This window comes from Homalodisca vitripennis, chromosome 1, assembly GCF_021130785.1.
Source record: "Homalodisca vitripennis isolate AUS2020 chromosome 1, UT_GWSS_2.1, whole genome shotgun sequence".
Classification (NCBI taxonomy): domain Eukaryota; kingdom Metazoa; phylum Arthropoda; class Insecta; order Hemiptera; family Cicadellidae; genus Homalodisca; species Homalodisca vitripennis.
This window is the reverse complement of record NC_060207.1, coordinates 83,572,264-83,588,294: the sequence shown is the minus strand read 5'-3', so window position 1 is coordinate 83,588,294 and position 16,031 is coordinate 83,572,264. Positions and strand designations below refer to the sequence as shown.

Here is a 16,031-nt window from a genome sequence, read left to right as displayed (position 1 = left end):
ATCTATACAAAGTTTTATTAGTTTTGTATATAACATATATAAAATACTGCCAAAACTTAGAAAGTCTAAAATTTATTCAAAATGTGCAATATTATTGAAATTATGTCTAGTTTAAAAGGGAGAAGTATATTCTAAAATAGCATTTCAGATATTGATGTGTATATGGGCAGAAGTTTTTAATTTCTTGATCTTTAGACATTAACCTGGTGTAAAACTCGTCACACAAACAATAAAAGTAAAAAAGGATGAGGTTTCATATAATTACATCAGTATCTATTTTTAAAGAATAGTTCACATTTTAATTTTTACAAACAAATATGAAAGTATCAATGAATTTAAAAACACTCACTATAATGTGTTCTTAGCACAGTAGTATGAAATAGGATAATATTTGAGCTTTTCTAAAACTAATAACACAAAATTAAATTTTGAGTCAACCCTCACTTGCTCATTCATTTGCACTATGCTTGACTAGCCACAGGGAATATTGTGCACAGTACAAACACAAAGAAATTTAAAACAAGAACAAATGTGCATCCATTTTGGCCAAGTTCCCATCACTCACAAATCTGACACGTCACAACATCTCAAAGAATAGGTAAAATTATGCACTAGCAATTTTATTGTATTATACTAGAGTCTGTTTAATTAATTATGAATACTATTTTACACAGAAATTTATTTAACAATACATGTTATGAAAAGTTTGATAACATTATAGTATTTAATTAGACATTTAAATAAATGTACACCAAACTTTCATCATTACTTTTGAAATACAAATAAAAATTGTATGACCCTTTATAAACTTTTCATTATGTACTTGATATAAAATTATGAAAATCTTACATTTAAGTATGGGTTGAATAATATATTTAGTGTTCAACAAGTTGGTGCAAAGTAACTTGTAAATTATAAACAATCAGAAGTAATTGTCTTTTTGAATCATTCCATGAGTTGGTCATTTAAAAGTGAATTACAAGTTACATTTTTCAGTTAATTCCTAATAAGTATAGTATATCATGGGAGCTCTTAGACAGTGTACAATATTCCCTCGATACAGCAATGACTACAGTAACAAAATCCTTAGTATTCCATATCACGTAACTAATCCTTAACAAATCCAAATAAATGAACATAAATGATAAGTGCCTCAAATATGCCTGTATCTGTATCAAAATTATCAAAGGAATATATATATATATATATATATATATATATCATATAACATCATAAGGGCTTTCAATAAAAAAAGTTGGAGACTGACTAAAAGGACTCTCCTACAATGGCCTATAATAGTTCGTGTTATTAATATCGCTGTAGCTTTTACATAAAATATTGTTAAATGCTGTATACAAATACAGGTTATATTTATATTATTGGTACTTATGAAAATGGTTTCAATCCCTAAATTGCACAGACCCGAAACACTGCTCTTTAAACTTGTACTATTCTTGGATAAAAGCAAAGCAATGATGTCATCCCCACTCTCATGACGAAAAAGGAAACTTTTGAAGCGCTAGCTATTCCTGCAGGAGCTCCAACGCCCTTAACAGGTAGAGAGATTCTACGGTGAGAGCCCAGTGTTGTCTCTGCATGGGGCTGGACGTATCCCCCTAAAAACTGGGACACCTTCCTGGTATGAGGACCTGTTCTGTCTTTCGACAGACTTTAGACAAAGCCAGTAAAAACATGAGTATAAAAGTCCTCCAAGGAAATCTCTACTGAAGTACAGTTGCGATCTCCTCTCCTAGAACGGTTACGAACACGATATCAATATTGTTATAATAAGCATGCAGTATTGTGTCAGGGAAGCGGAGTGCTAGGTTTCTGATATCCTTAGCACCACTGCAAATCCGGACGCAGAACACTAACGTGTTTGTTAAGAGCCATTCACTGTCAAGGCTTCATTTGGGTGAGTAGTGATGAGGTCACTCACATCAGCTGATATTTCACACCCAACGAAAGAATGGTCAATTTTCAGGACAAACTGGACAATCTGGAGGATTAACTTCGACCCCTTGGTGGAAATTTTTCGCCAGCGACAGTAATGAAAAGGCAGTTTTATGTGGAAGACAGGTTGAGGACACTAAAGATACACCATTCCAGAGATGACTATAGAGCAGTCTGTTTGTCATGAATTGGGTAACACACTCACATTCCAACTGGACAACACCTACGACGTCAAGGTTGGAATGTCACCAGGCTCAACGAAGACACCCTAATGAAGATTATTGTCAAGGGAAAGGATGCTGTCCTGTAAGCGACGAGGCAGGCCAGCAACACTGATGGAGATATTTATGAGGAGCTGTGACACCTGGATACCGAAAAAGCATGGTGGGGAACGAAGACATCGCTCTGACCTGCAGAAAGTGCTCAAAAGACGGAGGATTACTCACAGTTGGCGAATGGGGGAATAGTTCCGGAGGCCGCCAAGAGAAGTTCCTTACAACGAAACAGGGTTTGAAGTGAGCAATCAAAGTGGAACGAGTTAACAGAGAACACGAACAATGACCCTTGGGCCAGCATTACTGAGTTACAATACGCAAACTCCATTCCCAGTCATGAAGCTCGATTGTGAGTTCCTTTCTTGTGGATAACATAGTGGATGTCCTGTTTTCAACCTACCCAATCAGGAAATGCAAGGACATTCCGATCAAGCCTGTGCAGATTTCCTTCTTCATTAATGCATTGCTGTTTCCAGTTGTTGGACATGTGGATGTGGTGCCGTAAGGCCAGCCCAGATGGTGTCCTGGCACAAGTGATCAAGGTGGTAGCTCAGGACCTGTCCAGAGTTACTGCTGAATATATACATCCACTTTTTTGTGATAAGGCACCTTTGATCCTCAATGGAAGATCTAAAGTCTAACCCTCTCATAAGTAAAGGCAAGGGAGATTCCGAAACCACGTCTACTTACAGAAGTTTTAGTATGCTTGACATGGCAGTGAAGCTCCTTGAACAACTATTGAAGCTGAGACTCGTTGAAGTAATCTATGCGGGCTGTGGTCTCTCTACTTTCAACATGACTTTTAGGCGGCCAAATACACAGTCAGGGCGCAATTTTTTAAGATACCTTCAGATGATTCAGCGAGGGAAACAACCCATGCTTTGACTGGTGATGTTAGTCACGTCTCTTTATATTTAGAGTGTTGCTAGATGTGAAGAGGCATTTTTGTGAGATTTTGACAGTTGGGAAAAGTCATCCCAATCCAACTAGGCACAGTGCATCACTTGTTAGAATGACTGAAAGAGTTTACACTTTATTGTGTGTTAACATTAAGACTATATTAGCTATAATATGTTGACTTATTATAAGAAGAATATATTCTGTATGCAATAGTGTTAAAACTGATGACTACGATGTACTTGTGTACTTAATACAATTTAAATATGAGATGAACTGAACTGAAAACATAGTTTTAATGATCTTTCTTTTCACAGAAAAATGAGAAGTGTTTGAAAAAATTCCTATTGTATTCCTGTAACGGTATTTAGTTGTGGAGACACTAAGAATAATTTACATCCTTCTAATGTACTCTAATACTTCATACGAATGATCATACGTATATGAAGCAACAAAGAGGGAAAACTTCGCTGTAATTCTTATTATTATTTTATAAAATAAATGAAAAAATTAAAGTAAATAATAATTATTTTTGAAGAAGTTATAACCAAAAGCAACTAAAAAAATGTAATAAAAAATAATCCTCCCATATCAAGAGTGAGCCATAACTACAATACAAGTATAATACAATAGCCATTCTATAATTTAATTTTATAACAAAACATTTATTAACCAAAAAAATAATTAGTTTAATACTATAAATTTGATGAATTTTATTTCTAGGATAAGCTAATTTATTTATACAACTAAAACATATAAACCTGTGTATTTTTTTTGGGTACTTATTTCAATTGTTGTTATTAAATGTATTGCTGATTACTGAATTCTTCTATTATTTATGTTATTGATTTTGTGTCCATAGTTGGAAATTGTTAATGTTAAATAATCTATAAAATGTTTTAATTATTTAGCGTTTTAGTGATCCCTGTAGTTATCATTTACGATATAATACACACACACACACATATATATATACACACACACACACACACACGCATGTGCGTTATTTTTAATCTGCTTAGTAACTAAAGCTTCAACTGACTTTTAATGGCCTTCAATAAATGTCAACAGTATTTCATTATTGTTTTTATAACACTGTTGTAATACGTAATTAATATATTATTTAATTAGTAAAAATACTTTCAATTTCACTCAATGCACTACATTATTTACGTAAACTTCAAATTCTGTAACCACCAGCTCTGCTCTTTGTAAAAATTCATGGCTCCCTCAAGAGCTGTTGGCTGGTTGCTGAGCAATAAATTACACTTTGTATATATAGTTCAGTGGTGTTTATAAAAACTTTCTCCTAATCTTCCTTCCTCCTTCCTCTTAGCATAACTTCCATAAATGTTTTAAAATTAAGTTATTTCTATGAATTTCAGTGTAATTTCTTCTATTTTGTCTGGCTATATCCTTCATATACTACATCTCACAGAACAGACACAGGGTTGTCTTATCCTCATAAACTACAGTAACGACTATGCCTGTAAAGCACTATGGCAGTAAACCAAGATAACACTTAACGGAGCACATTGTAGGCTGTTGTGAAATTTTCAGAGCAAAACTGAGCAGTTTCACAAGAAACTTATTTGAGATGCAGAAAATCTCCAGGCACAGACTAAACCAGATTAGCTCTCCAAGTTTAAAAAACATTTTTTTTTCTCCATTTAGCCTTAGCATTAGATTTAGCCTATATTAAATTTAATGTAATTACTTCTCCTAGAAACTCACATATCAAACGTAATCACAAAATAGATCATAAAGGAGAGTCCTTCCTGAAAATACAGATTTTATACTTGTGGTTTTTTTAACTATAAACCCTTCTTGATATTTAACTTAACATAAAAAGTTGTTTAGCACTACTGGAGTCACATCATATTTTTATAGTATTTTAAAACAAAAAACACGGTATAACATACCAATTTCAATTGTTGTTACTATTTGTATTATATCATTATAAAGCAAGTGAAAAATACTACCTTTTTGGGATTTTAAAAGTGTTGTCATTCATAATCTGTAGCTTTACAAAAAAAGTATAACTGTATGATTCTTTAACTGATTATAAAAATATAAACTTGTATTTGTTGTAGAGAAACAAAAATACTGAAAAGTTTTATTGTAGTCTAATAAAAATGTAAGAACTTCAATGATATAGCTTTAAAAGTTAAAAGAATTTTAATTTAAATCAATGTCAACGTTTAAAAACTGTAGAAGCAAAGCTAGAAAATTACACTAGTTATAAGAATTATCATAAAAGAGATTTACTTAAACATCAGATATGTGTAGTCATCAAAGGCTTTACTGACATTTATTATAAGCATACATAATAAATATTCAACACAACATACATAGATATAGTAATGCAATTGGCTATACTCATTTTAAAACATTAAGATTTTATACTTTCAGAAAATGAAAAAGATAGTTTTTTGAGAATAGTTATTTTTTAATTAGAATTCACTTAAAATAAAAAAATATATATATATATATATATATATATATATATATATATTTTAATGGCGACTCTCAGAAAATATTTTTATATTTCCTTTTGGAAGGTTAAGTAAGGGATGGGTTACAAAATTATTAGATGAGAACAATAATTTACTGAGTAGATACAATTTTTCTAAATAAGTTGTTGTAGAAATAAAACTGTTTGAATCAAGTGGACCACTGACATTTTCAATCCAGCCCTTAGCGAGAATAAGGCTAATAGAAACAGTACAGGACCCTTAGTAAATGACAGGAAGTAATTGACTTACCTACTGCCACGGAAACCACACAGGCTGTGAAACAAAACAAGGACGAAACAAAGCGAGATAAGTCACCGATAGACATTTAATAATGATATATAATATGATGTGGTTGAGTTATCTAGGTTGACACCATCACTAATAACTGAATAAACAGCTTGATAAACACAATCCCTGTAATAATATAATGTAATCAGGCTCACAATCAGATGTGCAGAGCCACCACTCCAGACCTTATCTACGAGTGTTCTGGTTTAATTACATACTTGAACCTTTCCGAAACAGATACCGCCCAACAGTGGAAACTCGTGGCAGATAAGTTCGACTCTCTGGCAGTTCGTACATCAAACCAGATTCGCTGTACATCTTACTATGCTTTACTGTAACCTTGAATAGATGACGAGTGAGCTTTTACTTAGGTAAATCTCTGGCAGTTTGTACATCAAACAAGATTCACTCTAATCTTACTAGATGACAAATGAGCTTTTCTTAAGTAGATGGCTATTAATAGATCCTGTCCTAGAGCAAACATACTTAGATGTGTGGCTACTGATTAATATTGTGCTGTCCCATAACACATATGTGTGGGCCACTGATTGATGCTGTGCCAGGATAAAGACACATGGGTGTGTGGTCACTGATCGATACAGTCCATAACAAGGACAATTACGTGTGTGGCCGCTGACTAATACTGCACTGCCCTATCAAAATACATTTAAATGGATGGCCACTAATTAATACTGTCCCATAACAAACACACTTAGATGGGTGGCCAATAACAAGCACACTTTAAGGGTTACTCTTAAAAGAAGATATAAACAAATGTCTTGAAATGTAGACATGACAGTAAGTGCAAGTTAAAGATTTTTAATTGGACAAGCATATAAATAAACAATCAGTTGTTCCTGTTAATGTTTCATAGTTAACATTTGTTAAAACTGAGAAATAAATTCTACAATTTATGAATCCTTTACTCTGCTTAGGGTAAAAAAGTCCTATTTAGGCATGATTGATGAACCACGTTATAGAAACATTGATTTCCTACAATTTGCTGGAGTAAAATACAAGGCAACAGGATTGAGCCAAATAGAATGAACAGGTGAGAAAATTGATATTTACTATTCAAATTAAGAGTTACAAAAAAAGGAACACTATGTTTACATACTTGCAAATGGTCTTTTTCTTATATGGATAAACAAAGTAAGAGTAAACTTCACCATGTATCACATAACAGGCTTCACTGAGATTCATTAAAATGTTTCAAGTCTATATTTTAGGTAATTTTATTATTGACAGATAAAACGACAGATGATTATACAGAAAAGAAATATTTACATCCCCTGGTAAACAAAAGAATAACTGTATCAGTCCAGTGAATGATAGATTTCAACGAAGCTCAGCCATATCTCATGATTGAACATGCACCAAAAGTTCATTTTTGTCTCTATTGAAATGAAGTTCCTTTGAGCAAAATTTCAAGTCCACATGTGAAATCTTTCTCAAGATATCTTGCCACATGATACATTCCATTTTTTCATTAAATTAGTTTTAATATCACTGTTTAAATTATAAAAGTCTACACAATAAGTTACCATACAACGGTGTGTTAGGATACGTTATCCTAGATGTAGCTTCATGTGTTAATATGTCACATGTATTATGGGTATACGTCTATACTTTATTTTTAAATCTAAGCAATATACATACCACATTTTGTCTAAATCTATCAACTAGGTTTTGTATGATTGAGTATGAAACATCTTCACAAACTTTCACATTTATAATATGAATAGGATTAGGTCTTGTTAATATAAAAACAATTATATTTCATTGGAAGGTGACTTAAATTCTTGCTATCTGGAATTACTTGATTCCTGCAAATACTCGGGCAACAATCCAAACCTAGAATCTTACTGAGGTTAGTAATCAGGATTAGCAAACAGAATTTCATTAATGTAGAACTACATCTCTTAACCCCTTCACTGTTTTTTATCTAATATTAGTTCATATCGATTGTGAAAAAGTGTACCACTGACGTAATATTATGCATTGTTATATTGTTCCTGTTCTATTCTGTAGTCGGTTGTAATATTGCGCAAGAAGCATTTCTCTGACAACCACATTTCATGCAAGTAATTCTGACGTTTTCTACTAAATGTCAGCACTTTCTTGGTCCTCTGTCATGAGTGTTTGCACCTTGATGAGTTGTTGCATGTCACCCATACTGAAGTATTTTATGGTTTGATTTCTCGAGTTTATTGTACCATGAAAATACCCAAAGCACAAGTAGCCGATTGGCATCATTTGTGTGATGATGACACGGACACTGATAGTGAAAATGACTTAGTGGTTAAAATATAAAAAAATAACACTAAATATAACTTTTTAGCAACAAAAGTATATATAGAAACACTAGAAAACAGAACAAAATGTGCAAAACAGCATTATTTTAGGTACAAAAATAAAACCATTAGGGGTTAAATGTTAGGAATTAAAATATTTCAACCAATAAAATTATTGTGTCGTCAGATAAACAATAATTATAAAGTAGAGACTAATAGTTCTAGAAATAGTTACTTATATTAAAGCGAAAGTTCAATGAAGAAAATATTTCTCTCCCTGCAGTTATAACCACTACTTGAAAAATTTCAAGCTAAGTGATTAAGTTTCCACTACTCCATTATTCCCATCAAAAACTGCAAGTTCATTTTGACAAAGGTTGCTTATTTGTCACATTTCTAGTGTTATATTTAAATTAGTTCGTCAAAAATAAAATTGTGTTTTGATTGAGATATATGAGAACCATCATATACTGATAAAAGCATACAGAGAAGATGCGAAGGAAAACAGAGGAGCATAAGTTTAATTTGTAAATTGTACAAACGTTGAAGATAATCTTTGAGTGGGTATCCCTCCACTTTCACCACAGATGACCTCAAGTCCACTTAAGAAAATTGTGTATACTGAAATTTTAATAAATCTTGATGATACTGTCTTTAAACTTGAACTTTCAAACAGGAATGTTTACCGTATTCTCCATGATATTTTGAACATGCACTGTGTTTTTTTCTGAAAATGTTATTTTCTGGACAAAGAGGAGTAAGCTTAAACAACATCCAGGACTAGATTGACATAACTCGGACAGATGATAAAATCGCGACAAATGAAACAATAAGTTTTCATCGACCCCTACACCAAAAATGTCACCTTTATAAAATAAAAATTCAACAATCCTTAACTTCATCAAAATAACGTTCAGCTTTTGATGTCAATGCACAAAGAATGTCAGATGGCTCAGCACTTTCACAAGTCCTGCTAACTGCAAAAAGGTTTCCCCTTCAGTGATCCTCTGTTTGAACATAAAAAACAAGTCTGGAAACCTCTACCTAGAAAAAAATTAATTTTAACATCCTGACTAGAATCCTCAAATGTTGTATTGCAGTTACGTGTACGCTCAAAATCTCTGACTCAACTGAAAGTACAAAAGTATTATTTGGGGTTGTCTTCATATAAGTCTATACCAGACCCTACCATACATACAGTTACAAATCAGAGACTGTGAATATGAAAGAAAACACTTCACTATCAAGTTAAAGAGATTTAACAATTATTTGTAAACATGTCTGCAAATCTGCTATAAATATCAAGTTGAAGAATCCGATAGCTGGAAGTGAATGATGGAAGAGTTTTCAATGAATAATTCTAATAAACTATAATGAGTATTTAATGATAAAATAATACAATTGTAAAATAATTCAAATCTAGTAGAGCCAAACTTTGCCTGTCATTTCTATCTTGCTAGTGTCCACACTTTCCCTCAACTTATATAACAATAGTCTGTTTTGCATTAAGTTTTTAAGACTTGGAAATTCCTGTTTATCATACTTTAAACCGAACCAAATGTGAAAGATTGTCAATTGCACAGTTAGTTATATTTATTGTTTGTATCAATATTTGAGTTTGTCTTAAATATTAGATCTACTATCTGTTAAAACTATACAGCAATTATTCCATGTTGAATAGTGACCGATTAATTATTAAGTTCAAGGTTCTAATTAATATCTTTTGAAAAGTATTTTAAATTCACATGTCAGCTATTTAATCCACCAAGCGTAAATACTGCAAATGAGGATACCCACTTAATAAGTGAATATTATCACAATTAGATATGCAAGTGTAGCCACCCACTGCAAAAACAGTAAGAATAAAAAAAACCAATAAGATAAATAGTTTTTTTGTTCCCTTGACTGAAGCAATATTTTGTGATGTAACAAAACCATTTTATAATATGTAAACAAACATAAGGTACTTAATGAAACAGACCAATATATGATTAGAGATGTAGTAGATTATTAATCTTTTGATACAATTCCAAAAATTAAAACATAACTAGCAGAAAAGATATTTAATTTGAAAAGCTTTTCAGGTACACTTAGACCATATTTCATTTTTCATATCAGTAACTCCTCCTGATTTTTCTTCCAATTTTATATTTCAAAACAAAATGAATATACTAATCATGTGCATGCACACTGTGGTTCTCTATTTTCTTGTGATGTGATCATGATAAAAATGTTGAACCTCATTACTAAAAATTTGTTGTAGAGTGCTTAATTTATCTACTAAGGAACAGCTTAATTCAATTTATCATGTCTCTTAGGCATAAAAAATATATTACATCTTATAACACCCATTACACTTTTAGCAGATAAGTTAATATTAAAAAAATAAATTACAATTATATTATATATAAATTAAAAACCCATATAACTGAATAGTGGTTACAATAACAATATAAACAATTTTGTACTAAATAAAAACAGATGTCATTAAAAATACAAGAAGATAATATTCTATCACAGGACAGGATCTGATGATGTGTTCCTCGAATACGAAAGGCCTCACAGAAATCAAAAGTATATTATTGGAGTCTTTGTTTTTAAATTTCTAAATAATTCCAATAAGAAAAGAGCTTCTAGAATGTACATTCATATTAACTTTTATTTCTGTATAAGTGGGGTTACGTGCATGTACTTTATGTACACTTAGAATGTTTCATTTAAATTTGTACATTTAAGTTAAAAATCGTATAACGGTTGTTACATTAATTAGTGTAAAATGGGTGTTACAAGTCAATACAATCCACACTAATTAAGTTTATTTGTTTACATCCATTTTGGGGTGAACTGAATTTTGTAAGCCTATTTTTGGGTCCATAAATTTGATACTTACACCTGGTTTTTACTAATGCGTATTATTAAAGAATATTTTTCATGAGCAAAAAGTTATGTCAATCAAAATTCTCTTTCACCTCAGTTTACATTCGAGCTTACTAGACCTGTTGTTAGGCTGTTATTATTTTTAATTATTTTTTACAAAGGTCTATTAAATTATTGTTTTAGTTTTATATTAATTCTGTCTTCATAGAAATTTTTTTTTTTATAGATATGGCTTCAGTGAAAAAATACACGGATGGGCGCTGTCATGAGAAAATGAAATTAGATCCTGAGAGACAGAAGCTTCACCTAGAAAAATAAAGAGAAAGAGATAAAAAAGAAGAGAAGGAATAGAAAGAAAATTAGAGTCTGTCAGTCCAAACTTATGAGAAAAATCACGAGAAAAGATCAGCAATTGAGTGAAGAAATGTCAAGAAAAGAAGATGTAAGCTCTACAACCATTAAGAACTTCTCAAACTTCTTCAATTAGAAACTATAAATGCAATCAGTCCTTGGGCAAAGCAGTAGATAGATTATTCCTCAGAGCCTTTATAAGGCTCTTTTGTTCATGGACTTCTCACGATCCTTTATGAATTCCCCTCAGGGTTGATGTTTTCGAGAAATACGTATAAACTGTTATTTCTAGACCTGTTTGGCAGTCCTTATTTTAATTTTACAAGGCTATTCCTTACAATATCAAATACTTGCATTTTAAATAATCTAGTACGATATATTTAGAAGTGCTAAAATTTGTTTCCTATGCTAAAAGTCAAGTTATTGTAAGAAAACACTAATATTTACTACTTTGTATAATAAAGAAAGCTTAAAATAACTCGCTGTTGTTATTTTATGTCTTGAAGTAAAATTCGTAATCACATTGACTATGTAACACCCATTATGGGTGGTTAATGGAAAAATTGTAAGAATTGGTTGACTAGCAATATTTCTTAAATACTCATCCAATACACATATAAACTGGATAGGTAATAGATTGTTTTGTATTTAATTTTAAAGTTTAAAATTCCGCAGAATTTGAAGAATATGTCATATGAGGTGTGTTTCTATGTCAGATTTTAGTAACGACTGTTACACCACATTTTTGTGTATTAATGAATAATTATCACTGGATTTCTTAAATATTTTTTCCAAAAATAATTTAAATATTAATCAGTGTTTTTAATATGAGTTTGATATATTGTGGTGATATTTTTAACTATATATTTATCCAGTTTGAAGTGTCTCCGGCGTAACACCAATTACAATGGAATCCCTGTTCACTAAAATTTTATGTACATTTTTAAATACTACCTAAAACTAAAACAATACAGAAATAATAAAAGGCAAATTGTCATAAATGCAAGCCGAATTGTGTACAAGGATGAACTAGAAAAAGTAAAATTGCTAATAAAAATATATTTACACTAGCAGTTGCCCGTGGCTTCGCACGCAATTTCATGTTGAAAAACTGTACAGTATATTCACGTATTCTTTTTCTATCACATTCTAAAGAATACGTCACATTCTTCTGAGATACTTGATAGTCGTTCCTTCGTGAGCCTCTTGGGCGCATTATAAAGGTATGTACCATATTTCCTGCCTCTATCTTTCGTGGTTTTTGCTAGGTATTATTCAGAACAATTAATTTATATGGAAGAATTTTGATAAACTAATTAGGTTATAAAGAATCAAATTCGGTCTGTTAAAATTAATTTTCTGTCTAAGATATTTCCAGTATTATTGAGGAATGTGCCTTCAAGAAAATGTATCATCGAAAACCAATTTCGATCATAAAGCGTCTTCTTTCGGCTCTTTTCATTTACCTTCGATCTAACCAAATTCGATTACCTTATGTGCAAACATTCATGGATTTGTATAATGAGGTTGTTTTCATAATTGCGTTTAATAGTATTTTCATTGCATTAGATAGTTTATTGATCATTGGTGTAATCTAAATTTGAAATTAGGCTATAACTTCTATGCAATCTGCATTACATTACTGATCAAGCATTTTAAAATAATAATTTTCTAAATTTTAAATGTAAACAAATATTTCTGCGTTTTTGGTGAACTTCAGCTGAAAGTATTAACAGCTGTCAAGTATCAGTTCACTTTGTATTACGTGTCGTAGCACAATCTGCCGGATCCAATATAAAACACTAACATCAACAACAATTTATAAATAAAAAATTAATTAAATAAACTATTTAAATCGGACCAAATCATGAATCTAAACCATTCTCGAATCCCCTTCAACACACACACAAAATTTCATCAAAATCGGTCCAGTCGTTTAGGAGGAGTTCAGGCACATACACACTAACACAAGAAATATATATATATATATATATATATATATATATATATATATATATAAAGATACACATAGAAGTGTATATATATATATATAGTTTTTATAAAACTGGGCGAAAAATGTGTCATATATATCTTTGAAAATTATAGTTATGAATAAAAAAAATTATGAATCACTATAATCAAGAACAAAACTAATTTTTAGTAAAGATCATGTGTATTTTCTTAATTACAATTTCCTGTGTTTCTTGCTGTGTATAATGATTTAAAATGGACCACACAAACAAGCACTCTGTATAATTTTCTAGTGGTCTGATGTCACACCGACATCAACTGTGACGACTCCAAGTAGATTAACCTTTGACCCCCGATGCCTGGAACGTTTCACGAATCACAGTTCCAACAAACTGCAACAGAGTTCGCCAAGGCCCCATGATCTAATGAGACCAACTGCAGGCAGCGACAGGATGTGACAATTGTGGTATAATGGAACGGCCACTCCTTCTACACAGCTTCTGTACCCACACCATTCCTCTTATCTACCTCAACAACCCAATCGTTACATCCACACCATTACTACTCTGCAAGGCGACATAATACACCATAAATACAGTGCCATTTTGATATCTTTCTTCAAAACAAGTTTCAATCAATTACTGAACAAAACTTCAAATTCCATGAAGTATCCACTTATGAAATTCCCACTTTATGGAAAAAATTATGTTTATTATACTGTTACCCTCAGTCTACAAAACAATATCATATATTGTGCCATGAACAGCCATTACAAGCCAAAGCCAGCTTGTTGCACACTTGAAATTTTCTCCTATACAACTTCAAAAAATATATCAACTTAAATAAAGAACTAATGCCAAATACATCTTTACATGCAAAACATAGTTCCTAAAGCAAGTGATACACCTGTTGTTTACAAAGTGTTTGTCTCAGCCTTAGCTAATTTTATTCACCAATGTTTTGTTTGTTGTTTTTTTTGTGTTCATTTTCGAAAGTTATCATTTCAAAGCTAACAACAATAAAAACAAACACAACACCAATACATAAAAACAAACACAACACCAATACATAAAAACAAACACAACACCAATACAAGACATTAATGAAAACAATATAAGACATTTTCTTACTGACCAAAATTAATTGCTATGCTCACAAGACTTTAGCTTCAGCAAGTTTGGTTATTTAACCTGCCAATAGACAAAACATGGTGATGAATACTATTAAGGTCTAACATTGAATAGATCCTAATTTAAGTAGTGTAGCTATGGAGCGAAGGGTTAAATCAATGTGAATATTTAGTTTATTTAGGTGCAGCATCTAAAATCTTATGCTGCCATAGACTTAACTCATGGAATATGGAACACGTTCGTCTGAAGACATCCAAAAAAGGTCGTCAACAAAGAAGCTCAAAATGAACTCTACATCATTTCAACATCACAGACACCCAATGTAATCTACAATGTTTTAGACACAATCTCTAAGCACGGTGAAGCTTCCTTTAAGTCCTACATCTGAAACCTGATGCTCCAACACATGCTGGTCAATAAGTCTGGTCATATTTAGGTAAACTCAACATTCACATAGATCCTAACTGATCAATCAGACATTCATTCTTTAAGTCCTACATCTGAAACCTGATGCTCCAACACATGCTGGTCAATAAGTCTGGTCATATTTAGGTAAACTCAACATTCACATAGATCCTAACTGATCAATCAGACATTCATTCTTTAAAAATACTAAAACAGACTATCTTCACTCATCCAGATGTAGACTTCTCATGCTTGCTCATCAGCTTTAAAAGATGCATTAGGAAAACATGGAATGATAACCAGTTACAGTTATTATTATGTTTACTGCATAGTGCTCTATTTAATCATTTTTCCATTTAAGTTCCTACCTGTTATATCCCACCTATAGTTACTAGAAATATGTTTCTATTACCCATATTTTTATATTATTGCTACTAATTGTTATATACTTCATTCTTATCTGTTACAAGAATTTTAGGACATATCGTATTAGCTATTTTGTTTACAAAACTTGTCTTTGTTAAAAATGCAATTTATACTATTCTTGTTCTGCCTTTCTTACCTGAAGTCATAAACTTGTCAATTATCAATAGAGTCAAAATTTTTTATTTCTGTTTCAATGAAGTTTATCTGTTACAGTTGTACTACAGCAAATCTAACAAAACAAGACTATGAATTGTGTAGACTGACATACCCAAGATTGACAAAAGTAAATAAACATTTTGTACACAAGACCCTTAAGAGTCTATTAATATATTGAGTGTGGGGGTTCATTTTAATTTTTTTATTTCTTTGTTTAGTACTTTAACACACATAGACAGTACCCAGAAAATGGGACAAATGATTTTGAATACAAGATAAACAGCTTATACCTTCCTCTTATCCATTTTGAGTTTACTGTATTTTCAGTATTTGTACAACTATTTGTCATTCTCAAGACTGGCAAGGAGATCGATAAACTACAGTCCAGTTTACTTTTACGTAAATTCAAAGTATCTGGAATCGCTAAGTATGTATCAAAGTACAGTGGTTATCGCTAAGAGAAGTGTAAAACGCAACTACTCAATAAGAGAC

At 31.6% G+C, this 16,031-nt stretch overlaps 1 protein-coding gene across 5 annotated transcripts in view; it reads right to left on the bottom strand.

Annotated features, from left to right (window-relative positions):
* Positions 1-16,031, bottom strand: part of LOC124365877 (transcription factor CP2-like protein 1) — a 188,721-nt gene that overhangs the window by 119,261 nt on the left and 53,429 nt on the right. The window lies entirely within an intron of this gene.